Source organism: Rhineura floridana, chromosome 1, assembly GCF_030035675.1.
Source record: "Rhineura floridana isolate rRhiFlo1 chromosome 1, rRhiFlo1.hap2, whole genome shotgun sequence".
In the NCBI taxonomy this organism is placed as follows: domain Eukaryota; kingdom Metazoa; phylum Chordata; class Lepidosauria; order Squamata; family Rhineuridae; genus Rhineura; species Rhineura floridana.
The window spans coordinates 79227321-79254617 of record NC_084480.1 but is presented as its reverse complement, the minus strand read 5'-3'; the positions used below and the strand labels follow the sequence as shown (position 1 = coordinate 79254617).

Below are 27297 nucleotides of genomic sequence, written 5' to 3'. Positions count from 1 at the left end.
TCATGAAAAATTATCAGCATTTTAGTGCTATTTTCTCTTAATATACATTTTTATACGCATGTACGCACACACGCACACAGACACACTTTTGCAAACAATTTTGCCTAATATAATGCATTTTATATGTAATTTTATATATTCTGTCCCCTAATATATACATTTTATATACATTATTTGATTGGAGAACTGTATCCCAAAGTTCTGGGAAGTGTGAACTTCAAAGAATAACTGTGTTTCAGTTCACATATTTTTCCACAAAGTGTTAATTAGACAGGTTCACATTAAAATGTGAACTGAACCAAATTCTCCCTAATTCCTAATAATAGGGTGAATTGTCATCAGCATGCTAACACCACTTCTACCAAGCGGGAAGGGTTGCCCTTGAATGACTGCTTACAGTCAGTAATGTACTGGTTGTGGATAAATAAACTGAAAATGAATCAGGATATGACGGAGCTTTTCATGGGGAATGGTCCTATGATTTGTTCTGAATAGGGTAACACTCCTTCTGGAACAGCAGGTGTATAGCCTGGGTGTGCTTCTAGGACTAAGTCTCTTAACTTTTCAGGTGGAGGTTATATTCTCAGGAGCACATTCTACCAGCTTTGGTCAATACACCAGCTACACCCTTTCCTGGGAGATATAGACCTTCCTGCTGTTGTACATGCTCTGGTGTAATAGAACCAAACCCACATTCCTTATTCTTAAAAATCCCATGTCTGCCAGGGACTCTTTTCTTTCATCTAGCAAAACAGTGAAGGTGGTTGTTATCTACCATCTGTAAACCAACCAACACGCAGGGTAGGGATGGGGAACCTGTGGGTGGGGATGGAATTTTCTGGATGCCAAGTTTATCTGCACTTTTTAAAAAAAAAATATCATCTCTACCTTTGATCTTGATAAGATGCAAGTTATTTTTATAACTGGCTCCATTAAAATATGAACAATTCTCACATATATGTATTATTATAATATGCATATTATATACATATACACTTCCAGTTTCATAAAGTGACCAGCACATAGATACATACAACAATGCATATAACTGTACAAAACTACATATGTATTAATACATACTGTATAGAATTATGCTGCAAAAATATAGTACTGAATAAAATACATATTTTTGTGTATAATTTTGCATATAGTCAGGCTTTTAAAAAATACATGAACAGCTTGGACATAAGCAGGAGCTTGATGCAAGAGGCAATCTAATGCAGGCAAAGCTCGATTGTGATGGAACCACCAGATTTCATATATAAATCCATTTAAAATCAATTCCTCCTCTGTCCATATCTGTGAGAGCCAGTGTGGTGTAGCGGTTAGGGTGCTTGACTACGACCTGGGAGACCAGGGTTCGAATCCCCAACATCCATGAAGCTCACTGGCTGACCTTGGACCAGTCTCTGTTGAGCCTCCGCTGCCTCACGAGGGCCAGGGAGGGGGGGAGACATGAGTTCCAGGTTTCCCAGCTGTCAGAGGGCACGGAAGACCAAGGAATTGTTGAGTCTGAGCAAGACCTTGGAAGGGGGAGTGAGTTTGACTCCGGGCCAATTCCCACGGATGGCACGGTCTTGGAAGCGGAGAGCGCGCCGCCCCCAGACAGGTTGGAGGAGCCATTGGAAGATGTCACAGAGGGGGTGATGACTCCCCCTTTACCAAGTGGTTCTTGAGATGCCCCAAGCACATCACTGCCCCCTGACCTCGAGCCATTTGCTAAGGAGACGGTTCTTTCGGACGAGCCGTTGGAAGCACACACCCCGTCACCCCACTCTCAATGCCATGAGAAGCAGACAGGACAGAGGCAGGATTTGCGAAGGAGTCAGAGATTACGATCTAAAACTTTCCCTACTTAAGACTGCAGCTCTCTGGGTTACATTGCTGAGTTAACTTTCTACACGTGTTGCAGAGCATGTCTAGAGTGCAGTTAGGGACTTCTAGTGAGCTAACTTAGAGATTTCTATGAAGCGCACTGCTTTTGATGTATCCATTACTTTAATAAAACAAGATTTGATTGCACCTGCGTCTCAGCCTCGTGAATCCCGCTCTGAACAGGACAGTCACTGCCTCTCAGCCTCCGAGGGAGGCAATAGTAAACCCCCTCTGAATACCACTTACCATGAAAACCCTATTCAAAGGGTCACCATAAGTCGGGATCGACATGAAGGCAGTCCATTTCCATATCTGTGACTCTCCAGATGTTGCTGTATTCTCAATCCCATCAACCCTGACCATTGGCCATGCTGGCAGGGACTGATAGGTGTGCGAGTCCAACAACATCTAGAGGGCTGCAGGTTCCCCATCCCTGACGTAGGCACTGAGCTGTTGCTGTACTGCCCAATACACAAAGAAACGTCTGGCAGGAAGAAAAGAGAAAAATCTCCACTTTACACCTTTTCTTGATTATTTCCCTGGCCCTGCCAGATACTATTTTTCACCTGAAATTCAGTGCAGACTGAATGAACCAAAATCCTCTCTGACTGGCTGCTGCTGGTGCTGCTGCTGCTGACCCATTTGCCTATCCATCCCCCCTTCTGGAAATCATTTTAAAAAGAAATAGCTTGAGATGGGCTCTCTCTATTTCCATTTCTGTTCAACTGAAGCTGCTCAGGATCAGGTCCTGAAATCATCCCTCATCATTGGAGGCTGCAAGTCTATTGAATTAAGTTGTGATTGTAATGGTCTTTAGGTTAAGAACTGCACTACCACTGATTTACTTTCTTTTTATGTAGTTGCTATTTCTCTGCTTCCTTTATATGGAATCCTTTGAATTAAAAAAAAATTAAACTGAGCCTCTGATTGTATGATCAAATGTCCTACAGCCTAAAATTTCTCCCACTCACTTGCCATTCAGGATAAGTAGAGGAACTGGGGATTACAGGTTGGATTCTGGCTGCTTGTAAACAAGTGAGAATTTGCTAAAAGTATTCCTCCTTCTTGGATCTTCACAATCACCATAAGGCTTGAATTTCTCCCCCAACCCCAAATTTGGTGGTTTTTAGAGGAGAAGTGGTGGTGATGCTATCCAGAAGTAAATAACATGAATGGTACTTCTCAGCTTCACAAGATCACCATGAGTGTTGCCCTTCTGTTACACCTAGTTACCATCTTGACAGGACTACTGTAATGCAGTACTCATGGGGTTATCCATAAAGGCAATGCAGAAACTTCAGTTGGCCCAGAGTGTGGCAGCAGAGTAGTGGGGGATGTTTACCAACAGAAGATTATGGTCTGAAGGCACATGAGGTCACCACCTTGGCGAAGGTAAGCACATCTGGTCTGGTCAGTGACAGAATGGGAAACTGCCTGTGAACCACAAGTATGCTGCCACCTTGGTCTCTATAATGGAAGAAAGATGGGATATATACATGTCACAAAATATTTTTTTAAAAAATAAGCAGAACAAACCAATATCACAGAAACTCCACTGGTTACCAATTTGCTTCTGGACTACTTTCATGGACTGGGTGCAGAATGTCTGGAGGAGCACCTACTCCCAACTCAGCCTTCCAACCACTGGAGTCTAGTAATAAATCACTACTGTGAGCGCTGCCTCCTTTGGAGTTAGATTGTCTAAAACAATTAATAGAGCTTTCTGTCTTGCAGCCCTGAATTTATGGAATTCACTATTGTATGAGAATCTTGAGATCTGAGAACCTGGCCCATTGAGTCAGACAATTATCTGTACTTCATGATTTTAAACTTTGTATGGGTTTTAAAAATTTTATGTTTATGTTTAATGTTCAATGTTTTTAATTTTTGTAAACCTCCCAGAAAGCTTTGGCTATGGTGCGGTATATAAATGTAATAAATAAATAAATAAATAAATACATACATACATACATACATACATACATACATACATACATACATACATAAATAAATATTTGTGTTTTTTTTAAGCAGGAATTTACCCTCCCAATTTGATGACATTCAGTTTGGCTTGTGTTATTCTCCTTTCTATTAATATAATGCAGCCAACTGAGTCCTGCCCTATCCACCCCAGATTGGAGGATCATAGAACAGTAGAGTTCAAAGGGGACTATAAGGCCATCAAGCCCAACCCCCTGCTCAATGCAGGAATCCAATTCAAAGCATTCCCGACAGATAGCTGTCCAGCTGCCTCTTGAATGCCTCCAGTGTCGGAGAGCCCACTACCTCTCTAGGTAATTGGTTCTATTGTGGTATGGCTCTAACAGTTAGGAAGTTTTTCCTGATGTCCAGTCGAAATCTGGCTTCCTGCAACTTGAGCCCATTATTCCACGTCCTTCACTCTGGGACGATCGAGAAGAGATCCCGGCCCTCCTCTATGTGACAGCCTTTCATGTACTTGAAGAGTGCTATCATATCTCCCCTCAGTCTTCTCTTCTCCAGGCTAAACATACCCAGTTCTTTCAGTCTCTCCTCATAGGGCTTTGTTTCCAGTCCCCTGATCATCTTTGTTGCCCTCCTCTGAACCCGTTCCAGTTTGCCTGCATCCTTCTTGAAGTGCGGAGACCAGAACTGGACGCAGTATTCCAGATGAGGCCTAACCAGTGCTGAATAGAGGGGAACTAGTACTTCACGCGATTTGGAAACTATACTTCTGTTAATGCAGCCTGATATAGCATTTGCCTTTTTTGCAGCCACATCACACTGTTGGCTCATATTCAGCTTGTGATCAACGACAATTCCAAGATCCTTCTCACATGTTGTATTGCTGAGCCAAGTATCCCCCATCTCCCATTTCCACAATTTTATGTGGAAAGGCGGCATACAAATAAAATGATGATGAAGATGATGATCTTTTAACTGTGCATTTGGTTTCTTTTTCATAAGTGTAGAACTTTGCATTTATCCCTGTTGAATTTAATTCTGTTGTTTTCAGCCCAATGCTCCAGCCTATCAAGGTCCCTTTGAATTTTGTTTCTGTCTTCCATGGTATTAGCTATGCCCCTCAATTTTGTATCATTTGATAAGCATGCTCTTACCTCTTCATCCAAGTCATTAATATACATGTTGAAGAGCATTGGGCCCAGGACCGAGCCCTGTGGTACCCCACTCGTTACTTCCGCCCCCCAGTTTGAGAAGCAACCATTGATAAGCACTCTTTGAGTATGATTCTGGAGCCAACTATGGATCCACCTGATCGTTGTTCCATCCAGCCCACATTTAGCTAGCTTGCTAATCAGAATACCATGGGGTACTTTGTCAAAGCTTTTCTGAAGTTGAGATATATTATGTCCACAGCATTCCCACCGTCTAAAAGGGAGGTTACCCGGTCAAAAAATGAGATAAGATTAGTTTGGCAGGATTTGTTCTTCATAAATCTATGTTGGCTCCTAGTAATCACTGCATTGTTTTCAAGGTGCTTATAGATTGACTGCTTTATAATCTGCTCCAGAGTTTTTCCAGGGATTGATATTAAGCTGACTGGTCTGTAGTTCCCTGGCTCCTCCTTTCTGCCCTTTGTGAAGATAGGGACAACATTAGCTCTCCTCCAGTCATCCGGCACTTCACTGGTCTTTCATGATTTTGCAAATTTAATAGACAGCGGTTCTGAGAGTTCTTCAGCCAGTTCCTTCAATACTCTAGGATGCAGTTTATCGGGAGATTTGTTCTCTGCTTTGGGAAGTTATTTGAAATGAAATTTGAATTCTCAAATAAGGAAATAAATAAAAATGTAGTGATTCGTTGCCTTCAGAAGATTCCATTCCACGTTCCAGTGTCAGTATAGGTGAAAGATGGACCCATGGGAAAGTGGCAAAAGCAGTTGACAAGATTTAACAGTGCTGTCATCATGTCAGTGATGTAGCTTTGGATAAAGTAACAAAACAAATCAAAACACTGTGTTGTTAAGTGTGCAAGAGCAAGGAAGACTCTCTCACAAACAGCTACTGCAATAATATGTGATACATTTTTTCCCTCTCTTGAGAGGCAAGATATTCAAGGTAATCTTTTAAAGTCAACTTCCTTTGGAGGACTCTTATCGTATCCTTGTTTTAAAAAATATTTTTTTTATCAGCAAATGTGCAGAAATAATAAGCAACAGCAAGCATGGCTAATGCCAGTTGCAAGGGAAAATAAGCTTGTTCTAGAAAAGTCGAGCAAGAATTTTTTTTAAAAAAATCTGTACTTATTTTAAAGGTTGCAGATAAACATGGTAGTTTGTTCTAACTAGCAGCGAACATATAACATCACTGCTCTACACACCTTGCACTGAAGATTATATATACAGACAAACACACAAACTTACAAATACACACAATCTATATATCTATACTGAAAGAGATATAAATAAATGTCATATTTCCCACTGAGAGTTTCGAGATGACCAGCAGCTGCTACCTAGGAAGTTTGTGATCCCCCAGTCAAGCTAGCCATGACCATGGCTACTACTAGAACATCCAGAAACACCCTACAGAGGCAAGCCTGACTAGAATGATGAATGGTGGAAATAATCTGATGACAGACATAGACACTGTCAATCTGATATGACCACAATGACCACATTAGTTTCACCTGAAAAGAAACTAGTACAGGTGTATAAAATGTATATATTTTGTTGATTGATTGATTGATTGATATCCTGCCCTTCCGCCCAGTAGGAGCCCAGGACAGCATGATGCACTGTGTGTAGACAGCAAATAGAAGTTTTTCTGCCTCTCTCATACTCATTCTACAAAGTTGAATGATCAGAGATTCAGGACAAACAAAAGTTAAACTTAGTGAAACTATGGAACTCACAACTACAAGATGTAGTGATGGACGCCAAATAGGGTGATTTATAAAAGGATTAGACAAATTGATGGAGAACAAAACTATCAATGGCTCCCAATCATGATGGTTATATTACCTCCAGTATCTGAGACAGTAGGCTTTTTAATACCAGCCTCTAGGGAACATGAGGACTGAGAATACTATTGCCTCCTGTCCTGCTTCAGGACTTCCCAATGGCGCATAGTTAGCTACTATGAGCACAGAATGGCCTCTGCAGAGGCTCTTTTATGTTCTTGGTATTTGCTGGTTTGGATGAAAGCCAGAAGGAAAAGCAATCTGTATTTTTCTGTTTCTATACAATTTAGCACAAGTAAGGAAGGAACAGAATATTTGTGTAGCCTGCCTTTTGCATTGTGAGTCCTTGCTTAGATTAGTCCCACCATGATCGGGGTGGGTGGGGGGATTTTAACCTGCAATTAATCCTTTTGTTAATTACCCTTACTGTTTAATCAAATAAAGTTGGAGCCCTAACATCCTACACAGAAGATACCAGACCATTTCTTGTCCTGTGTAGTGGTAACTTTGAAACGCAGAGAAATAACAGGGGAAGGGGTTGTTTAACAACTTCCCCCTCTTTCACATCTCTGCTCTAAATTGCCCTCCCTCACAGAATTCATTTCTCCTACAGAGCTCCAAACACATGTTCCTCCAAAGAGGAAAATGACATAGGGGAAATGGAGCAAAAATGCAGAAGGCAGAAGAAACACAAATACATCGCCTGCTTTTTAATTCCCGTTTGTTCTTATATTGTGTTTTAAGCTTTAGTTTCCTTGCTTGTTTTCTAGGTTAGCTTTTGGTAGTTGTAGCGGGTGGATTATTTGTTCCTGTGTTAATTTGGAATTTATTTCTTGCCTTGTGCCTTAGCTTTCGTTATTGTTGATAATCCCCCTTTCTCCCCCCCCCTCTTTCATTTTTTCTGCGTGATTGTAGCTTATTGGTTAGTTTGTTGGTTGTTCTTTATTTCATTCTTGAGCATTACCTATATTAATCCATAGTTTTAATTATTACAATTCATTGCTCTGTCTTGCAATTGCTGTAGCATCGTTTTAATTGTTGGTTTAATTTATTTCTTTGCTTAAATTACCCCCCCTTTCCCCTTTTCCTCACCTCTATATTGTATAAATAATTAAGTTATAATAATAAATAATATGTTATAAATATATAAATAAATATCTATATACACATACATTTTATTAAAAAATAATATATATATAAAATAAATAACAACAACAACAACAACAATAATAATAATAATAATAATAGAGTAAATATATTTCCAATTGTTAGTCTCAATTTGGCCATTGGTATTTTGTGTGCGTTGATTAATTTTGAGAATTTAGCGTTTTTGTATATTGGTAGTGTGCATAAATTTTGTTAATTGTGTACTTGTTTCTTCCTGATTTTTCAACAATGCCGCCTAAGAAGGTGCAACAGAAAAAAGGGGTTCGGGTGGTGAAGCAGACCACGAAGCGCCCTCCTTCATTGCAGACTCAATCTTCTGATGAAGATGAGGATTTGGGGACCATCCGTGCCTTGGTGACTAGGGTGGAGGCGCTGGAAAAGGAACGCAAGCAGCCGTTTGATGCTGAAGCTGGCACAAGTTCCGCTCCTGCAGGTAAGAAATCTGCAAGGTTGGCTTCCAGAATGCCTACAAATCGTCTTCTTGCTGATTTAGTTTCTAGGATCGGAGTTCTGGAAGCGGCAGCGCCCTGTGAGGAGCCAGCTACCCAGACGCCTTCCGCTTGTTTGCCAACTGTTCCTGCCTCCGTTTCTTCTGTCACGCCTTCTTTTTAGCCGGCTGTTGGGACTATTCAAGTTCAGCTGCCGGTCCCGCATGATGCTGCCGCGTTTACTCCTAGGGCTTCCGGGTTGGCAGCACAGCTCGGAGTTGCCTCTCATGCTGCGGATACAGGTGAGCAAATTTTGCACTCACGAGCTCACAATACACATGCACAAGATTCCAATGCCCTTAACAGGGATGTACAAATGACTGGCTCTCCTTTGTCGGGAGATGCTACGCACCCAGTAGTTTTTATGGGAGGTGTTTTGGTCCCCCAGCACCTACAGCTTCCGTGGCCGGCGGCTGCCGTGCGTCCTTGGCAGCCGCCTTTGACTACCTCTTCTCCATCACCTGCTTATTTGCCCCTTCCATATGGGGTTTGTCCGCAAGGCGATATTTCCCTTCTCTTAGGTGATCATTTATTGTTAGGAACGAAAGAAAAAATTTGGAGGGGAGAGTATATCGATCTGATTACTCTCCTGTTTCGTGTAAATGAGGCTAAGATTAAGGATGGTCAGGAAGTAAAAGAGCGTGAGGCAGCGATAAAACGAAAGATTGATCGTGTATGGCCTAATTGGTTGAACGCCTATACGATTTATATGGGCGTTATGACACAGGCTTATCCGTCTAGGGCTTTGTCCATGATAAAATATCAGGATATTGTGCATAGGGCCTTCCAAGAATTCTCTGGAACCGCTTGGTTGACATTTATTGGCACGTGCGCAGACTTCCGCCTATGGCTCCAGCCAAGGCAGGCATTGGGTTCAATCCCAGCAAGTCTGCTGGACATTTAATAGCAATGGCCGATGCTCTAGGCGTCCCTGTAGATTCAGACATGTCTGTGCATTGTGTGGAGGAAACCACTCTAGTTCCTCTTGCCAGAGGGCACGCACTGCTTGATAAGGTACAGGGGAGCATCAACAGCCAAAACGTGGGTCTGGCATTAGCGGCAGTACGTCGCAAGGCCAGTAGCCCGATCAAGCTGGCTCCTTTAGCAAAGCTGTTAGAGCTCTATCCCAATAGGCAGGCTGCTACTTTTCTACGTCAGGGTTTTACGGATGGTTTTCGTATCCCTTTTGAGGGCCCTAGGATTGCTACATCATTAGTCCATCAGCCCGCTCTCAGTAATTTAGCGTCTGTAGTGCTGGCCAAGCTTAATAAGGAGATACTTGCTGATCGTATATCAGGCCCCTTCAGTTTTCCTCCTTTGAAAAATTAGAGGATTTCCCCTTTTGGTATTATCCCTAAGAAGCAGGCTGGGGAATATCGCCTTATTCATAATTTGTCTTTCCCGAAGGGAGCCTCAGTCAACCATGGTATTTCCCCATCATATGCCTCTATCAGATATACTTCTTTTGATGAGGCAGTGAGAGTAGTTAGGAAGGTTGGAAAGGGTGCTTTACTGACAAAGTGTGATATAAAATCCGCTTTTCGCCTTTTGCCAGTACACCCTGCAGATGTGGATTTGCTTGGTTTTAAATTTCAGGGCCAGTTTTATGTCGACAGAGCTATGCCAACGGGTTGTTTGGTGTCTTGTGCTGCTTTTGAAGCATTTAGCACATTTATCGAATGGGCATTGAGGAGGAAAGCATTATCCTCCTTCTCTGCTCATTATCTTGATAATTTTTTTTTTTTGGTGGGGCCTGCTGGGTCTTCTCATTGCTTACAGCTCATGCAAGCCTTTGATATTTTAACTGATGAATTGGGAGTCCCACTAGCACCTGAAAAGTCGGAGGGCCCTACTACTTCCCTTATTTACTTAGGGATCCAGTTAGTTACTGTAGCTCAGTCTTCCCGTTTGCCGCTAGAGCAGTTGGTGGTACTGCGTCAACTGCTTCATTCAGTCATAGGGCTGAAGAAGATAACATTGGCCCAGTTACAGGAACTTGTGGGCCATTTAGTTTGCTTCCAAAGTTATTTCACCAGGTCGTGCGTTCCTCAGGCGTTTATGTGATGCCATGAAGGGAGCTCGCTCTCGCTTCCATTTCATAAGGATGACGTCAGGGATGTGGGAGGATTTGCATATGTGGCTGGAATTCCTGACGGATTTCAACAGCCTTTCCTTTTGGCAGGAGGAATTGCTCTTAGAAGCCAAATTACAGGTGCATTCCGATGCTGCCGGAAGCATTGGCTTCGGAGTAATATTTAGTGGTGCGCTGAGCGATGGCCTGAAAGTTGGCAGGCTACCGGAATTCTTCCGATTTGACATTTCTGGAATTTTTTCCAATAGTGGTAGCGGTTCATATCTGGCCACTGGCATTTCAAAATCGCACAGTGCGTTTCTGGTGCGATAATTTTGCCACAGTTAGCGTTATTAATGCCCAAACTTCTAAGTCTCCTCGTGTTATGCGCTTGGTGCGTGCTTTTGTATTGCAATGCTTGCACTTTAATGTTTTATTCCTGGCCAGACATGTTACAGGTTTGCAGAATACAGTTGCTGATGCACTCTCCCGATTACATATGGTGCGCTTTCGGGAGCTTGCACCTGGCGCGGCTCCGGATCCAGTACCAATCCCTCCTTTCCTGTGGAACCTTGGCAACTAGAAGTTGGGGCTGCTATCGCTGCAGCTCTTGCTCCCAGTACTCAAAATGCGTATATGCAATCATTTGCAAAGTTCCAGGCTTTCTTCATCGGCTTGAAGCTGCCATTTGACTGGCCTATTCCTTTTTTTTTTTTTTCAATAATTTTTATTCAGATTTTCATAAAACATACAAGACAAAATCATAAAACATTCAAAGACAAAAAACAAAATCAAAAATAGTTAAACAAAAAGAAAAAAAGAAAAAAAAAAAACAAAAATAAAAAATAAAGAGTAAAATATTGACTTCCCATTTGTCAAAGATCAAATCAGTTATAAGTCTATAATATATAACAATCCTGTCTCTTAAGTCATATTATAAAATCACTTTCCTCCAGTAGTTATCTTACTTAATCATCAAATCTCATAAACATTACTTTATTCTTTCCACAAAAAGTCAAAGAGAGGTTTCAATTCTTTAAGAAATATATCTATCAATTTTTTTTTCCAGATAAGCATATCGATTAATCCATCTCATTACTAATTATGATAATCTTATTGTCATAACCATAGTCAAAATAAACATTTCAATTAATCCATCACATCAGAATCTGTTAGGTTCAATAATTTCAGTAGCCATTGTTCTATTATCTCTATTAGTTCCATTTTCCATCTTCCATCTTCAGTAGTCTTGTTAAGTCCAGTAATTTCAATATCCAATCTTCCATTATCAGTATTCCATAATAATCTTGCTGTCAAAGCCATAGTCATATAGTAAGAGTCTGATGGGGATTACCTCTATCCCAAATATTTTCTTGCCATCCATTCTGAATAGGTTGCTGAAATACTGCTGTAAAATCATATCTCTGTTCTTTTTTTCAAAATACACTGGGTCATCTCTTAAAAGTTTTTCCATTATCACATGGCTGCAGTTAATTCCATAGATTTTCTCTATATTGGGCTCCATCACATCATTCCAGTCCAGAAGATTATCCATGCCATTGATAACTTTATCTCTAGAATCTTCATTCATTTCTTCAGAGATAACATTGAGTTCCAAACAATAAATTTTATTTCTAAAGTCCATAGACTCCAAATCTTGTTCCTGTTCCACGTTGGTTCCAATCTCCGGGATCTCCTCTCTCACAGGGACCCCTATTCCAGTCTCCAGGGTCACCTCTCTCACAGGGACCCCTGTTCCAATCTCCGGGGTCTCCTCTCTCACAGGGACCCCTTCCAGGGTCACCTCTCTCACAGGGACCCTTATATCTTTAATCTCCTGCTTCATTTTACTCAATTCAATTTTCATTATCTCAATCTCATCCATTATTTTGACTGGCCTATTCCTGCGGCTCATTTATTGCAGTTTATGATAATATTTAAAAGGGCACAATAATTCTGTTTCTACTATCGCCGGCCACCTCTCGGCGCTAGCCTTTATTTCCAAGGCAAGGGGGCTGCCGGATCATTCTGTAGATTTTAGGGTCAGAAAGGTCCTTGAGGGTTGGTCGCGTTCTGCTCCCAGGTCCGCTGGCCGGAGGAGGCCAATCACGCCCGATGTCCTCCTCCAGATCCTGGCACTATTTAATTCTTTATGCTCATCTCAGTATGAGTCGCACCTGTTCGCCGCAGTAACTCTGACGATGTTTTATGGTGCTTTTCGCCCTAGTGAAATCTGGCCCCTTCTAAGCGTGATGTGACTAATCGAGCCTTATGCTTTGGCGATTGCACATTAGGTGCGGATATAGTGAGGTTCTCCCTGCATGTCTCTAAGACCGATCAAAAGGGCCATGGCAGTATCGTGGTTTTACAACGATGCCAGGTCCCAGTATTGTGCCCTGTGTCTGCAATGCTGCAATTCTTATCCATTCGGCCAGCGGGCCAGCGTTATTTGTTTCTACATGCAGATGGAACTGCCCTGACTCAGTTTCAATTTTGGGCCGTTGTTCGGCGGGCCTTGTTGGCCAGTGGTTGCGCTGTTGGAGTCTATGGGCTGCATTCATTCCGGATTGGTGCGGCTACGGCCGCGGCCCTCGTGGGCATGAGTATAAGCGATATACAGGCGATTGGCAGGTGGCGTTCCGATGCATTCAAGTCTTATGTCAGGTTTTAACGAGGAATTTGTTTTTGTTTCCCATAGGTTTGACAAACATCCCAATTCCTGTGAGGATTGTCTTGTGTGGCCACTCAATTTTGTTTTGGGCTCACCGGAGGGCATCCTCTTCTGTTCTGGGCACACAGCTGCAGCTGTCAGCCACAGCTACGTTTCAGTGGGATGCACGGAGGGGCATGTTATGGGATGCGTTGTTGCCTGCCATGTGCCGAATCATGTCCTCTGCTAATAGGCCACACATCGTGTTGATTCATTTGGGAGAAAATGATTTGGTGCAGCGTCCTGAGTTGGATTTGCTGCTGAAAGTTATGTGTGATCTCACGTGGCTTATCCGCTTATATACCAATCTTATAATTGTATGGTCCGAAATGCTTGTTAGAAGGATCTGGTGGGGTGCAGTGCACCCCATTAGGATAGATAGATCTAGGAAATGGGTTAATAGAAAGGTAAGGGAGCTACTTTTGTACTTGGGTGGGCAGTTATTCCTCATGAAAGGATTAGGTTCCATGCCCCACATCTGTTTCGTGATGATGGTGTTCATCTTTCTGAGCAAGGGTGTGATATTTTTTTTTTGAGGATCTTATGGGGGGATTAAGGGGTTTGTTATCTTCATTGGGTGGAGGGGACCAAGCTTAAGCTGATCCCCTCTTGTGGCATAGAATTCGGGCAGGTGAGGTATATGGGGGTTAAAATTAGGCGGTTAAGGCATCCTCAAAAAGGGGCACTCCACAGGGAACCATCAGGGCTTGGTGTCTGGTGGCGATCTGGGTTGTGTCCTTGTGGGACCTGCTTGCGCATCAGGATGAACACCTGTACGGCGGGGCCATGGTGTGGAGGTGGGAACCACACAGCTGGCTCCAAGAGTAAGGAGGGAGGAATTCACACACGTCCTTGACTCTTGGGTTACGTAATGACGTGAATGGATGCCTTTAGAAGGTGAGGGTGTAATCCCTCGTTGCTAGGTTTAGCCTCACCTGCCCGAAGAGTTGGATATTTGAATAATTGGCTGTATTGCATTTGATTTACGATGTTATATTTTAATAAATATAACATTATACCAGTCTGGTGTCACGAGTCTTCCTTGTGTGGGGGCAAATGGTACTGCTATTTTGTAGCTTCTGAGTTTCTAGGCCTAAATAAGGGTGTGGGGGGGTTGTTTTGTTTGCTTTGTTTATGTGAACATAGACATATAAGACTTAAACCAATTGCAGTATAAATATATATTGGCTAAAAACAATCAATCATTATAGCAAGTATGAACATCATTCAGAGGCAACATTCATACTGCAATAAATCAACTTTTTAACATCCGATGTGAAAACACTTTAAAGGCAGTTTGGGGCATGTTGCTTCTTGATAGCATATTATTTTTGGCATGCTAGCAAGGGAGATCAGTGAATTTTTAGCATGATGACAAGTAAAATATCTTAGATTCACCATTATTCTGTAGGAGCCAAAGTGAAAAGAAGTGTTTCAAACCCTCAAGAAAAGATAGCATGCTTCAGCAAGCATGCTTAAACTTACAATTAGAAACAAACTATTGAAAAAGTATATTGCTTGAGGCTATTTTTGCAGTTCTAAAAAAGGTATTTCAATGTTTAAATAGATGGATTTCCTCTGTCGATAAGATTACATCCATTCAACGCACTCTGAACTCTATACACTATATCTCCATCTACACCGATTTAATAGTATATATTTCTATTATACTTCACTGATTCAACACCCTCTATTATAATTCATTGTATAAGGATTTGCTTTATTTACTATTACTATATAGGCTTCTATCCATGTTGTTGTTGTTGTTATGTGCCTTCAAGTTTATTACGACTTATGGCGACTCTATGAATCAGTGACCTCCAAAAGCATCAATCATGAACTTCCCTGTTCAAATCTTGTAAATTCAGATCTGTGGCTTCCTTTATGGAATCAATCCATCTCTTGCTTGGCCTTCCTCTTTTTCTATGCCCTTCTGTTTTCCCCAACATTATTGTCTTTTCTAGCAAATCATGTCTTCTCACGATGTGTCCAAAGTATGATAACTTCAGTTTCATCATTTCAATGATAGTTCTGGTTTAATTTGTTCGAACACCCAATTATTTGTCTTTTTTGCAGTTCATGGTATCCACAAAGCTCTCCTCCAACACCACATTTCAAATGAGTTGATTTTTGTAGTTGACTACCTTTTCTAGTTTTCTCATAGCTGCCCTCCCAGTCCTAGCCTTCTTCTGATTTCTTGACTACTGTCTCTGATTTGGTTAATGACTGTGCCAAGGTATTGATAATTCTTGAGAAGTTCAATGTCCTCGTTGTCAGCATTAAAGTTACATAAATCTTCTGTTATTACTTTAGTGACATTCAGCTGTAGTCCTGCTTTTGTGCTTTCTTCTTTAACTTTCATCAGCATTTGTTTCAAATCATTACTGGTTTCTCCCAGTAGTATGGTATCATCTGCATATCTTAAATTATTAATATTTCTCCCTCCAATTTTCACACCTCCTTCATGTTGGTCCAATCCCACTTTCCATATGATATGGTCTGCGTATAGATTAAACAAATAGGATGATAAAATACACCCCTGTCTCACACCCTTTCTAGTTGAGGACCAATCCATTTCTCCATATTCTGTCCTTACAGTAGCCTCTTGTCCAGAGTATAGGTTGTGCATCAGAACAATCAGATGCTGTGGCACCCCCATTTCTTTTAAAGCATTCCATAGTTTTTCATGATCTACACAATCAAAGGCTTTGCTGTAAACTATAAAACACAGGGTGATTTTCTTCTGAAATTCCTTCATCCATTCCATTATCCAGCGTATGTTTGTGATATGATCTCTGGTACTTCTTCCCTTTCTAATTCCAGCTTGGACGTTTGGCATTTCTCACTCCATATATGGTAATAGCCCTTGTTGTAGAATCTTGAGCATTACTTTACTTGCATGGGATATTAAGGCAATAGTTCGATAATTACTGCATTCCCTGAAATCCCCTTTCTTTGGAATTGGGATGAATATTGATGTCTTTCAGTCTGTGGGCCATTGTTTAGTTTTCCATATTTCTTGACAGATTTTTGTCACAATTTGGACAGATTCAGTCTCAGTAGCTTGTAGCAACTCTATTGGTATGCCATCTGTTCCTGGTGATTTGTTTCTTCCAAGTATTTTAAGAGGAGCTTTCACCTCACATTCTAAAATGTCTGGTTCTTCATCATACAGTTCTTCCATGAATGAATCTGTCATCCTGGCATCTCTTTTATAGAGTTCTTGCTTCCATCTTCCTTTTATTTCATCTCGGTCAGTCAGTGTGTTCTCCTGTTGATTATTCAACATCCCTATTCTTGGTTTAAATTTCCCTTTCATTTCTCTAATCTTTTGAAATAGGACTGTTGTTCTTCCCTTTTTGTTTTCCTCTTCTATTTCTATACAATAACTATTGTAATAGTTCTCTTTGTTCCTACGTACTAATCACTGTATTGTTGCATTTAGGGTTCTGACCATGTTTCCTTTTGATTGTTCTCCTTTTGCTTTTGCTTTCTTTCTCTCTTTAACCATTTTAAGAGTTTCTTCGGTCATCCATTGAGGTCTTTCTCACTTTTTAACTAGAGGTATTGTATTTTTGCATTCTTCCCTGATAATGTCTCTGACTTCACTCCATAGTTCTTCTGGTTCTCTGCCAACTAAGTTTAAAGCCTCAAATCTGTTCCTTATTTGATCTTTATATTTTTCTGGGATGTTATTTAAATTGTATTTTGGCATTATGATTGCTTTTTTGTTGTTCTTTAACTTTACTCTGATTTTCGATACGATCGGTTCATGATCTGTTCCACAGTCTGCTCCTGGTCTTTTTTTCTCAGAAAGTATGGAACTTCTCCATCTTCTGCTACCAATTATATAATCAATTTGATTCCTATATTGATCATTTGGTGATGTCCACGTGTACAGTCGTCTTTTCAGTTGCTCAAAAAATGTGTTGGCAAGAAACAAATTATTGGCTTCACAGAATTCAATAAGTCGTTCTCCCTCATTTCTGTCTCCTAAGCCCATTTTCCCACAATTCCTAGTTCTTCTCTATTCCCTACTTTTGCATTCCAGTCCCCCATGATTATCAGCACATCTTGTTCTGGTGTGTGATCAATTTCTTCCTGTACTTCTGCATAAAATCTCTCCAATTCCTCTTCTTCTGTGTTTGCTGTTGGAGCATAGACTTGGATTATGGTTATGTTGATAGGTATCCTGTTTAATCTCATTGATATCACTCACTCAGACCTTGCGTTGTAGCTCCTAATTGCTTTTGCTACATCACTTCTCGCTATTAAAGCAACCCCATTTCTTCTTAATTTCTCATTTCTTGCATAAAATATTTTGTAGTTGCCCGATTGAAAATGTCCCATTCCCATCCATTTTAATTCACTCACGCCAAGTATGGTAATGTTGATGCATTCCATTTCTTGCTTGACAATTTCTAACTTTCCCTGGTTCATGCTTCTCACATTCCATGTTCCTATTGTACAACTCTGGACTCTCCTTTTGCATCTGTGGGGATTAGCGTCTGGGCTTCCTTTTGGCTTTGACCCAGCTGCGTCATTAGTCACAGCGCTACTCATACTTGTCCTGTGTTCTTCCCCAGTAGCTCGGTGAGTACCTTCTGACCTGGGGGTCTCATCTTGCAGCAGTATCTCGTGTTGCATTTTGGATACTCTGTTCATAGGGTTTTCGTGCTAAGAGGTATTCAGAGGTGGTTTACCATTGGCTTCCTCTAAGTTTGGATGCATCTTAGTCTGGCATCTCAGCTTTGACCATTCCACCTTGGGTGCCCCTGCTAGGAGTCTAGCCTCTTGGTTTAGACTCCTGACGGCATTGCTCTCAGCTTCTTCAACACTCCCAAACCCCCTCATCACGTTAAGCTGTGCATCCTAAAGGGGGGCTTCTATCCATATCATTACTGTTTACTTTAAACACACTAAATAGAAATAGTCCTTGATTCTATGTGTATTCACTAATAGGCAAACAACCCTGCGGTTTAAGAATGTACATATAGCCAACAGATATTTCTATCAAACTTTAAAAAGCAGGGGAAATGGGCAACTATAGTGAATGCACAAGGGGAGCAGGAGACCTGACCTCCCCTCTGAGATATTGTACTGCCCTACAAATATGTAAAAATGCAAACAAAATTTGTGTTGGTCTTTCACAGTTCGATCCACTTCCAGTGTAGCTTGGAAGAATTTCGTAACATTTGCATACTTATTGAGTTCAATGGGATTTGACTCCCATGCAATCATGCTTGAAAAGTCGATTCCCACTTATGGTGACTGTGATGTCCTTCCCTGCCACCACCTGTGAAGCTCTCACTTTGTGGCTACCAGCAGACAGGAACGTCAGGTTTATTCTTACCCTTTACAGCACTAGCACCGATCTCAAAAGATCCCACTGCTAGGCAGCACCACCCAACACTCTGTAACCCTTTTAGCCAATAGACTGTGCCTAGTCTCTGCCTGGCTATTCTGATACCTTGTGTCAATGGGTATAGGTAATTTGTAAAAACCCCTGCAGACCCTTGACTCTGAAGCATACAGCCCTGGGTTTCTCTGTGGGACTGGATACACTTTCCTCCGATCCGCCGCTCCCACCATTCGATACAAACTGTTCAGCCTTGGTTACTTTGCTATTCCCCCTGGTATGTGTATCCCAGCTGAAGGAATCAGGCTTTTATTTAACCAAGAAATATTTATTAAGAATTAGAAATAACAAGATTACTTAAGGAATGTTTCACAAGCGTATGGTTTCATCTATATTCTGTTATGTACTTAACTTCTTACTAATTGCCTGAGAACTCCGACTCACTCTCAACAACAACAACCCCCAAACACCACCTCACAGCCACCACCTCAATTCACCACCAAACCTCCACCCAGATTCAACTGTCATTCTTCCATTTATACTCCCAGCCATTCAAACGCTCAGCCAATCATTCAGCATTCTACTGCTCATGTACTCCCCCTCCTCTTTCACTCCACTTACCATCTATCTTCTATATAACCAGCACTTACCATATTTACAATATAAGCAGGAACATCACAGTGACCCTATGAATAAGGTTTTCATGGTAAGCGGTATTCAGAGGTGGTTTACCATTCCCTTCCTCTGAGACTGAGAGGCAGTGACTGGTCCAAGGTCACCCAGTGAGCTTCATGGCTGTGTGGGAATTTCAACCCTGATCTCCCAGGTCATATTCCTAGGATAGGTAAAACTGATCATTGGGGAGGGGGAGGGCAGAGGGTAGAAGAAGGAGGAGGGGGGAAGGAGGGGATTGGAAGGGGATGGGGGATTGGAAGGGGATGGGGAGCGGGAGGGGTGAAGGAAGGGAGAGGGGAGGGGAAAGAGGGAGGGGATAGGAGGGAGGAGCAGGGGAGGGAGGAGCAGGGGAGGGCAGGTTTGATCATTTGCATGCTTTTTGAGTTCAGTGGGATTTACTCAGAGCTTGGAAAAGTTACTTTTTTGAACTACAACTCCCATCAGCCCAATCCAGTGGCCATGCTGGCTGGTCTGATGGGAGTTGTAGTTCAAAAAAGTAACTTTTCCAAGCTCTGGATTTACTCCTGTGCAATCATGCTTAGGATAGGTGAAACTGATCTGGGGGAGGGGCAGTGGGAGGAGGAGGGCAGGAAGAGGGGGAGGGGAGGGGGAGGAGATTGGGTGGGTAGGCACTGGGCCAGTATCATTGTTTTTCAGGGTTTCCCCCATCTTTTTATTCTATAGCAGGCACATGTAGCCTCCCACCCAAATTTTAACCAAAACTGTCCCTGGCCACATCCACACCAGACTGTTATTTCACTTTAGGCAGTCATGGCTTCTCCCAAAGAATCCTGGGAAGTGTAGTTAGTGAAGGGTGCTGAGAGTTGCTAGGAGATGCCCTGTTCCACTCCACTTCAATCAGAGTGGCTGACTGTTAAACCAGTCTGGCCACTGGAGCTCTGTCAGGGGAATAGGAGTCTCCTCTCAGCACCCTTCACAAACTACACTTCCCAGGATTCTCTGGGGGAAGCCATAACTGTGTCACAAGAAATTAAAGTCTGGTGTGTGTGTGCCCCCCTGATTAGTCAAGCCCAGCAGCTCTAAGTCTGGCTTTTAGAACACTGACAGTTGGTTCTTACTGAGCATGCCCGACATTATCATTGAGTTCAATGCTAAATTTCTTAAATTAATTAAAAATAAGCTAGGCATTTTTTAACTTTTAAACTGCAGAAGATGAAAGTCAGAGTATGGGGCAAGGTCAGTAAGAGGATTAGATGTACTCTGTGAACATGGCTGATTTTTAACTAATCTCAACAGATTATGAGAGCTCAGAGAAAAAAGTCCAAAAGGGGTCTGGGGGTTTTCTCTCTCTCTTTAAACTTTGAACTCTCAATTCTCTCTGACTGTTTTGTGTATCACCATGAAAATTTAGAGGGTTATTAAGCAAGCGTTTCTGAGTTCAGGACTTATAAGTTTTGTAAGGTTTTGTTTTGAAATGTGCTTATGGGAAGCATCAGAATGGCATGGGGGTATTTTCAATTTAACATTATGGAATGCGAAAAATCCATGCTGACTATAGTATACAGCCACTCTCGTGGTTGTGTAACACCGAACTAACAAAACAGAACCACATTGCCAATGTATAGTCTAGCTGTACTGAATGACATGAATAGTTAAACCATATACTAAAGTACTATCCACAATTTATTATTTTTAATATTACATAATCAATTTGGTAAAATAACTATTGATCTAATAATGTCATATTTCAATCAATGCAGCATCATGCATTTAAAATATAATAGTAAAACAACAGTGGTGACTATATTTCTAGTACAGCCATATGTAGATCAACACAGAAGTGGATCCCATGGAGTTCAGTGGGACGTACTCCAGCATAAATGTGTATAGGACTTCATTTTTAAACTATTTTTATTTATTACTATTTGGTACTGTATTTTCTCTTTAATCAGTCTGTCATATTTTTATGTAGAACAGGATCTTCTCTAAGTGCAATGGAACCCAAGTTCACTGTTTCTGTGAAGGTATGCAACATCTATGATATATCACTTCTTAGGTAGGGTTTAAAAAAAATTGTAAGACCAGTTGGAAACTGTTGCCCCTAAAAGAAATGATAGTTTGTCGTTAAGTGCTGCTGTTCAAATATGCCCCCTATATACATTCTAAGCTTTGCAACTATGCTACATGTTTTTTTAAAAGTATGAGTTTGGCACTGATCTACTCTTTTGGTTCCAGCAAATGTTTCTCCAAACTTCAAATTTGCTCAATTATTTGCTTGCTTTATTTCTACCTATTAGAATCTCTGCCAAATTGTAAATTAATTAAAGTCAGCATTGTAAGACTACAGCTGAGTAGTGCAATATTGTCTAAATGCTAATTTGGTATTTGCTCAGACACTTCTTTAAAGCTCCCATCTTCCCAAGTTGGATATTCTGTTAAATTATTTTTTTTAAAAAAAAATAGAGCCACAGCGTTGATTTTTTTATCATGCTTACTGTGAAGATAAGCTAATTCTTCTTCCACCAACATTCAAGTGTGTGTTTTTTAAAGAACAAGAAGAGTAAACAACATTTCCTCCTAGGAATAAATTTAATGGAGAAAAAATAGAGAAGGTCAGCTCTGAGAAAAATCCCTTGACAATACTGGAGCACTTTCAGTAGGCTCTCAAACACCTTTTCAGGAGCTATTTCTCTCATTAACCAAATAAAGAATAGCTTAAGGAAGCACATCAAAACTGTACTCTTATCTTCCGGCAGTTCTTTACATTGGCTGGGATCCCAAGTACCATATTACTGCTGGTTCTGTGTGCCCAACATGGCTTTGGGCACTTTTTTCTTGACCAGTAGCTTCTGCCTCCCCACCACCACCACATGACAAGCCATTTTTAAAAATGAGAGGACTTTCCAAATGTATGTGACATTAAGGGTCTACCATTCAAAGTAAAACAGACCCAAATCCCACTGGATATGCCTAATCCTGCATGGGTGCCTAAAGCAGATACTGATGGTTCTCTTTCTTAGGAAGTCACCTGAAAATCATTCAAGTCCTTAGCTGTGGACTGCAAGATCCCCAGAATGGTATATGCAGGAAGAGGGAAGGAGGTATCTTTTCCTTCCTCTCTTCCCACCTAGTGATCTGATGTACAGGCGTCTGGTATGTGCAGGAAGATAAAAAGATGGAGGGGTGTGTTATTTTTAAATTTCCCCTCCGCTTGCTAGCTAGCATGCCAGCACACCTGATTGTTCATGGTAGATGTAGTTACCCAAAGACTGCTGCAGAGCTTTGTACAGTTCCTTTTGGAGAATTACTTTTCCTGTAGGCTGACAGGTCCATCCTGGGCTGTGTAGCAGCATGCAGTGTGTGCTAGGTTGATGGGTGGTGGAGGAGGGAAAAAATGTCCTGTCTTCCCTCTCCTGCATATGCCACCGAAGTGCCTGAAAGCTGCCATTCAATGTTGCCTCAAGGAGAAAGGGGGGGGGGCTGCAATGCGGATGCTTTGGGAACTGAGAAGGGTTGCCAAGGAGGGGATTGAGCGATACTTCTCCAGATCAGATTTTAATCTAAGCCCAAGGATTTGATGGCTCTTAAAGCTCACCATCTTTTGAGGAAGGTTTTTATAAGCCTCCACAGATAATTTCCAAGCAAGAATTTGGAGAAATGCCAAGCTGTGATGAGATTACTATATTAAAACTAGCCTTGAAAACCAGCCCTGAGTTTGGTATGCAACCGCAGCCTTACATTTTCAGTTAAATAAACCAAAATGAACATATCTTTAAATTCAAAATTTGTGCTGTAATACTGGGTGCTAAATAGGAAATTAGCATTTTATCTGGGCACGTTGATTTCACACAATAATAGCTTGATCTACCGAATACTATTAAAACAAAAAAAGTTTCTCTAGACTAAAAGCAAATTGCTAAATGAAGACTTAAGGATTTGAATTGAATAAGGGGAAACTACAAAACTAAATGTAAATAAATCAACATTGTATGCAAAACTGATGCAAGAAAGCTATTTTACAGAAAGATTCAGGCACGCACACAGACACGTTCATCAAAATAGTGACAAAGATAGACGAGCTGACCATGTGACAAAGAGGCTAACAGAGTGCTTATAAACAAACAGAACAAACGGCTGCTAAAAAGAAAAAAGTGAACAAAATGAAACATATACTATTATAAAAGAAAAAATGAAGATGAAGATTAAATCATCAGTAAGTGAATAATGTTTTAAACAATACCTTTCAAGCAACAGTTAGAGCTCCACCCATTACAACCAGACATACAGATTAGTCTTAAGTACAAATGGCTGAAAACATCACCTTACGTAACTACAATCAGATTTTTGTGGCGACCAACAGATTGTGATGGTACAGAGTGCCTAGATACATTACAACAATACTATAAAGTATTCTCAAAGCTATTGAAGTGAATAACTGAGGCAAGCAGAGTATGTGAAAGACTGGGTTTGCCAGAACAACAATCAATACAATTAAGCACTTTAACTAGCTGGCAGAGCAATCTTATGGAGGTGAGGATGGGGGAGTCTGTGGCAGACGACCCACCACTTCCTAAGGCTTGCTGGGTTCATGTCAGCAAAGGCAGAAAGTGGGGGCAGTGTTGTTGTTTTTCCTTGCCATGCTTTAGGGTTTTTTTCTTAATTTCTCTACAGTGGAGTGAATTAACTATGTCATCTCTGGGGCTGGTGCAGTTTTGAGGCATATCAGGGGAATGGGAAGCAATAGGAAGCCTTTGGATCCTGTGTATCTATGACTTCCCCCATTCCATCCCTTTTCATCTCTTACTTGTGTTAAAGCACCAGTGGCACCAGAACTTTCCACCACTGCAATGAGGAAGCCTCTGGTGGAAGATCTCCTCCTATGACCACAGTCCTCCCTCTCTAACTGCAAAGAGAAACTTTCTGTGGCATCCTATAGCCACTCGGTTGCCCTCCACAGAATGTTAGGATGGCTCCCAAGCAATTCTGTAATAGAAGAGAAAATAAATTTGTACCAATGAGGTCAGTATACTTAACTATACAGTATTAGACATAATCATGTATGTTGTATGCAGTGTTTGTATTAAACCCTCCCTTTGTCCCCCACATTCAGTCTCCTTTTCATCCCTTTTCATTTTATCTTTTATATATTTATATGAAATCTTTCAGGTGCCTTTCCAGGCAGCTTACATAAAAGCATAAAATTATTATTATTATTATTATTATACCCCGCCCTTCCTCCCAGCAGGAGCCCAGGGCAGCAAACAAAAGCACTAAAACATTAAAACATCATAAAAACAAACTTTGAAACACATTAAAACAAAACATCTTCAAAAATGTTACTTAAAAAAAGCTATGAAAACATCTTTGCAATGGCAACAGATGACCCTAGGAGCCAATAAGCATGAAAGGGAAGATTGTTAGCTACTGAGAAGAATCTTCTCAGTAGCTTACTCACCTCCTTTTACTCTAATTGGCTTCAATCAGCAGGAGAGGACAAGGAAGCATGTTAGGAGACTCTTTCAGTGGCTAACATACTCCCCTTTCATTCTGATTGGCTCATAAGTTGCTAGAGACACAGGGACCCTGCTGGGACCCTACTCCCAAAGGTGTAAAGGGTCTAAGACCCCCTGAGACCCTGAACAACTACAACCCTGGTAGTATAGTTCTGTAACTGTTGCCCAAGAGCTAGCAGAAGACTTCATGCAACATGGACTTAATTCAAGCACACATCTTGAGTTGTGCTAGGCCAGGGCAATACTGTGCCCTCCAGATGGGAGTTGGACTCAGCCCCAGCCACCATGGCCAGCAGCCATCAGGGATTATAGAAGCTGTAATCCAACAACATCAGGAGACCACCATAATGGCTGCCCCTGTGCTAGACTTTTATTTATTGCTGTTGTTGTTGTTGTTGTTGTTAATTAGATTTATTAGTTGCTTGATACCCGAAGGTCCCCAAACAACTTACACAATGTTAAACATTATAAAAACATAACAAAACAATAGCAATAGCACCCCCAATGCAGCCACAGGAAGGTTTGGCACCATATTAAAACAAAACAATTATGATAGTTACACAGATGCTATATAAATCCTTATGCAATTTCTTACATGAACAGACATAATGAAAGGGATTGCATAATACCTTGTCCTAACAGAAGCACACCACTGGATTTTAGTTCTCTTTTCTCATGCAAAGAAAAGTCAGGAAAAGGCCTTCTACTTCCAGAAGGGCACCTCTGGATCCAACCCAGTGTCAAAATCTGTCACTCCACATTATCAGTTGCTCCATATTGATTGTGCAAGTCCAATTACCCTTGCCTTCAGTGAGGACAGGTGGCACTGGCATGATGCCATGCACAGATGCTCTGTAGCTGCTGTGAACAAATCATAGATGGTGATATTATGAAAGCCTATTGTCCTATTATCCTACTGGGAGAAAGGGTGGGATATAAATCATCTTCTTCTTCTTCTTCTTAATAATAACAATAACAACAAACAACAACAACAGCAACAATAATGATAATGATAATAATATGAGACAGAGAACAAAATGAAATGGAGGGAAAATAGTTGCTCTCTTACATTGGCTTTTGAGACTTGTTCCTTCTACCGGCTGAAGTGGAAAGTCTTCCATCAGTATACACCAGCCTTTTCCAACCTAACACCCTCCAGATGTTTTGGACTACAACTCACATCATCCCTGCCCATTTGCTGTGCTGTCTGTGGCTAAGGGGAGTTGTAGTCCAACAACATTCTGAGGGCACCAGGCTGAGGAAGGCTGGTGTATATTGAGGCTCTGTTTATACATTAGGATTACTACACTGTAATATCATTACATGGTGGCTCATCATGCAGATAAGGCACTTTTCACCCGATCACAACTAGCCACTTAAAATAAAGGTTTGCAGTGGGGTGTCATAAAGTGCATAAGCTGCGTGATTAGGCTATCAAGTAATTGTTTGTCATAACAGCAGCCAAAAAATAGAGCATTTTTACCCAATCTTATTGGCATCAGTAATTAGTAAGCTGACCCCAATACCTAGCCGTCTGTCTATGAATATCTATTACATCATGCGACTATCAGAAAGATGGTGATATATTTTAAATAGCTAAACTACAGGTTTTTTTCTTATCTGGGAGCATTCATGGTACATTATTTTTATGTTACTTCGGCAAACTGAAAAAAAGAGATTAAATAATTTATAGCAGCACTGAGGAGATAGCACATGAAATAAAGATGAGTTATTCTTTCTGTCACAAAGAAAAAACAGTTAGCATTCAAATCCTTTCACATTTGCCTATTGACTTTTGAAGATTGCTCGAGGTGCACATCTACATACAAAAATATTCCCACCTGAGGACAACAAGCCCACTTGATCAGTAGCAGTCTTCAGCAGGACACACTGTAATTGCATCCTCAGAAATCAGAGCCTCAGCTGGGAACTCCAAATGGGTTCAAGGCTTCTTCACAGATGAAACTAATAGGCTACCCATGAACACAGGTTCCAACTTGAAAAGATTACAGGTGCCCTATTTTCCAGTACAAGCAACCTATCAATTTTAAGCAGCAACTTTGTAAATTGAATGCAATATCTTTTATATTTATCCCCTTCAAGAATACATTATTATTATTTGTCCAGATATACTTGGTTTTCCTTATGTAATCTATCTAGATAGTTTCATTTACATACTTTTAATGGCAATCAGATTTTCCATTTCCTGCAACAAAACACAGAAAGTATGAATGATAGGTGTACGTCTTAAACAACTTTGTGTGTGCATATAGACAGACAGACAGACAGACAGACAGACAGACAGACAGACAGACAGACAGACAGATAGATTAGATAGATAGATAGATAGATAGATAGATAGATAGATAGATAGATAGATAGATAGATAGATAGATAGATATCCGCTGTGTCCAGTTCAGGACTTTCGGGCCTATGTCCACACTCCACAGGTATATTGCAATGAACATTTAGCTTTTACACTTTACTGGTTTGTTGTGAATAATACAGCTGCAGTCATGTATCTCCAGCAGGGGTGTAGTCATCCAGGGTCTCAGAGGGTCTTAGACCTTTTACCT

At 41.0% G+C, this 27297-nt stretch overlaps 1 long non-coding RNA gene across 2 annotated transcripts; it reads right to left on the bottom strand.

Moving 5' to 3' along the window:
* Positions 1-1086: 1086 nt before the first annotated feature.
* Positions 1087-26891, bottom strand: LOC133383648 (uncharacterized). Of its 2 annotated transcripts, XR_009762363.1 has the most exons (4): positions 26563-26891; positions 25351-25582; positions 24013-24191; positions 1087-3342 (listed from the first exon to the last, which is right to left on the bottom strand). It is a non-coding gene; the product is annotated as an uncharacterized LOC133383648 (long non-coding RNA). The 2 variants fall into 2 exon arrangements; XR_009762362.1 differs by lacking the exon at positions 1087-3342 and having other exon boundaries at positions 21919-24191.
* Between the last annotated feature and the right edge of the window lie 406 nt (positions 26892-27297).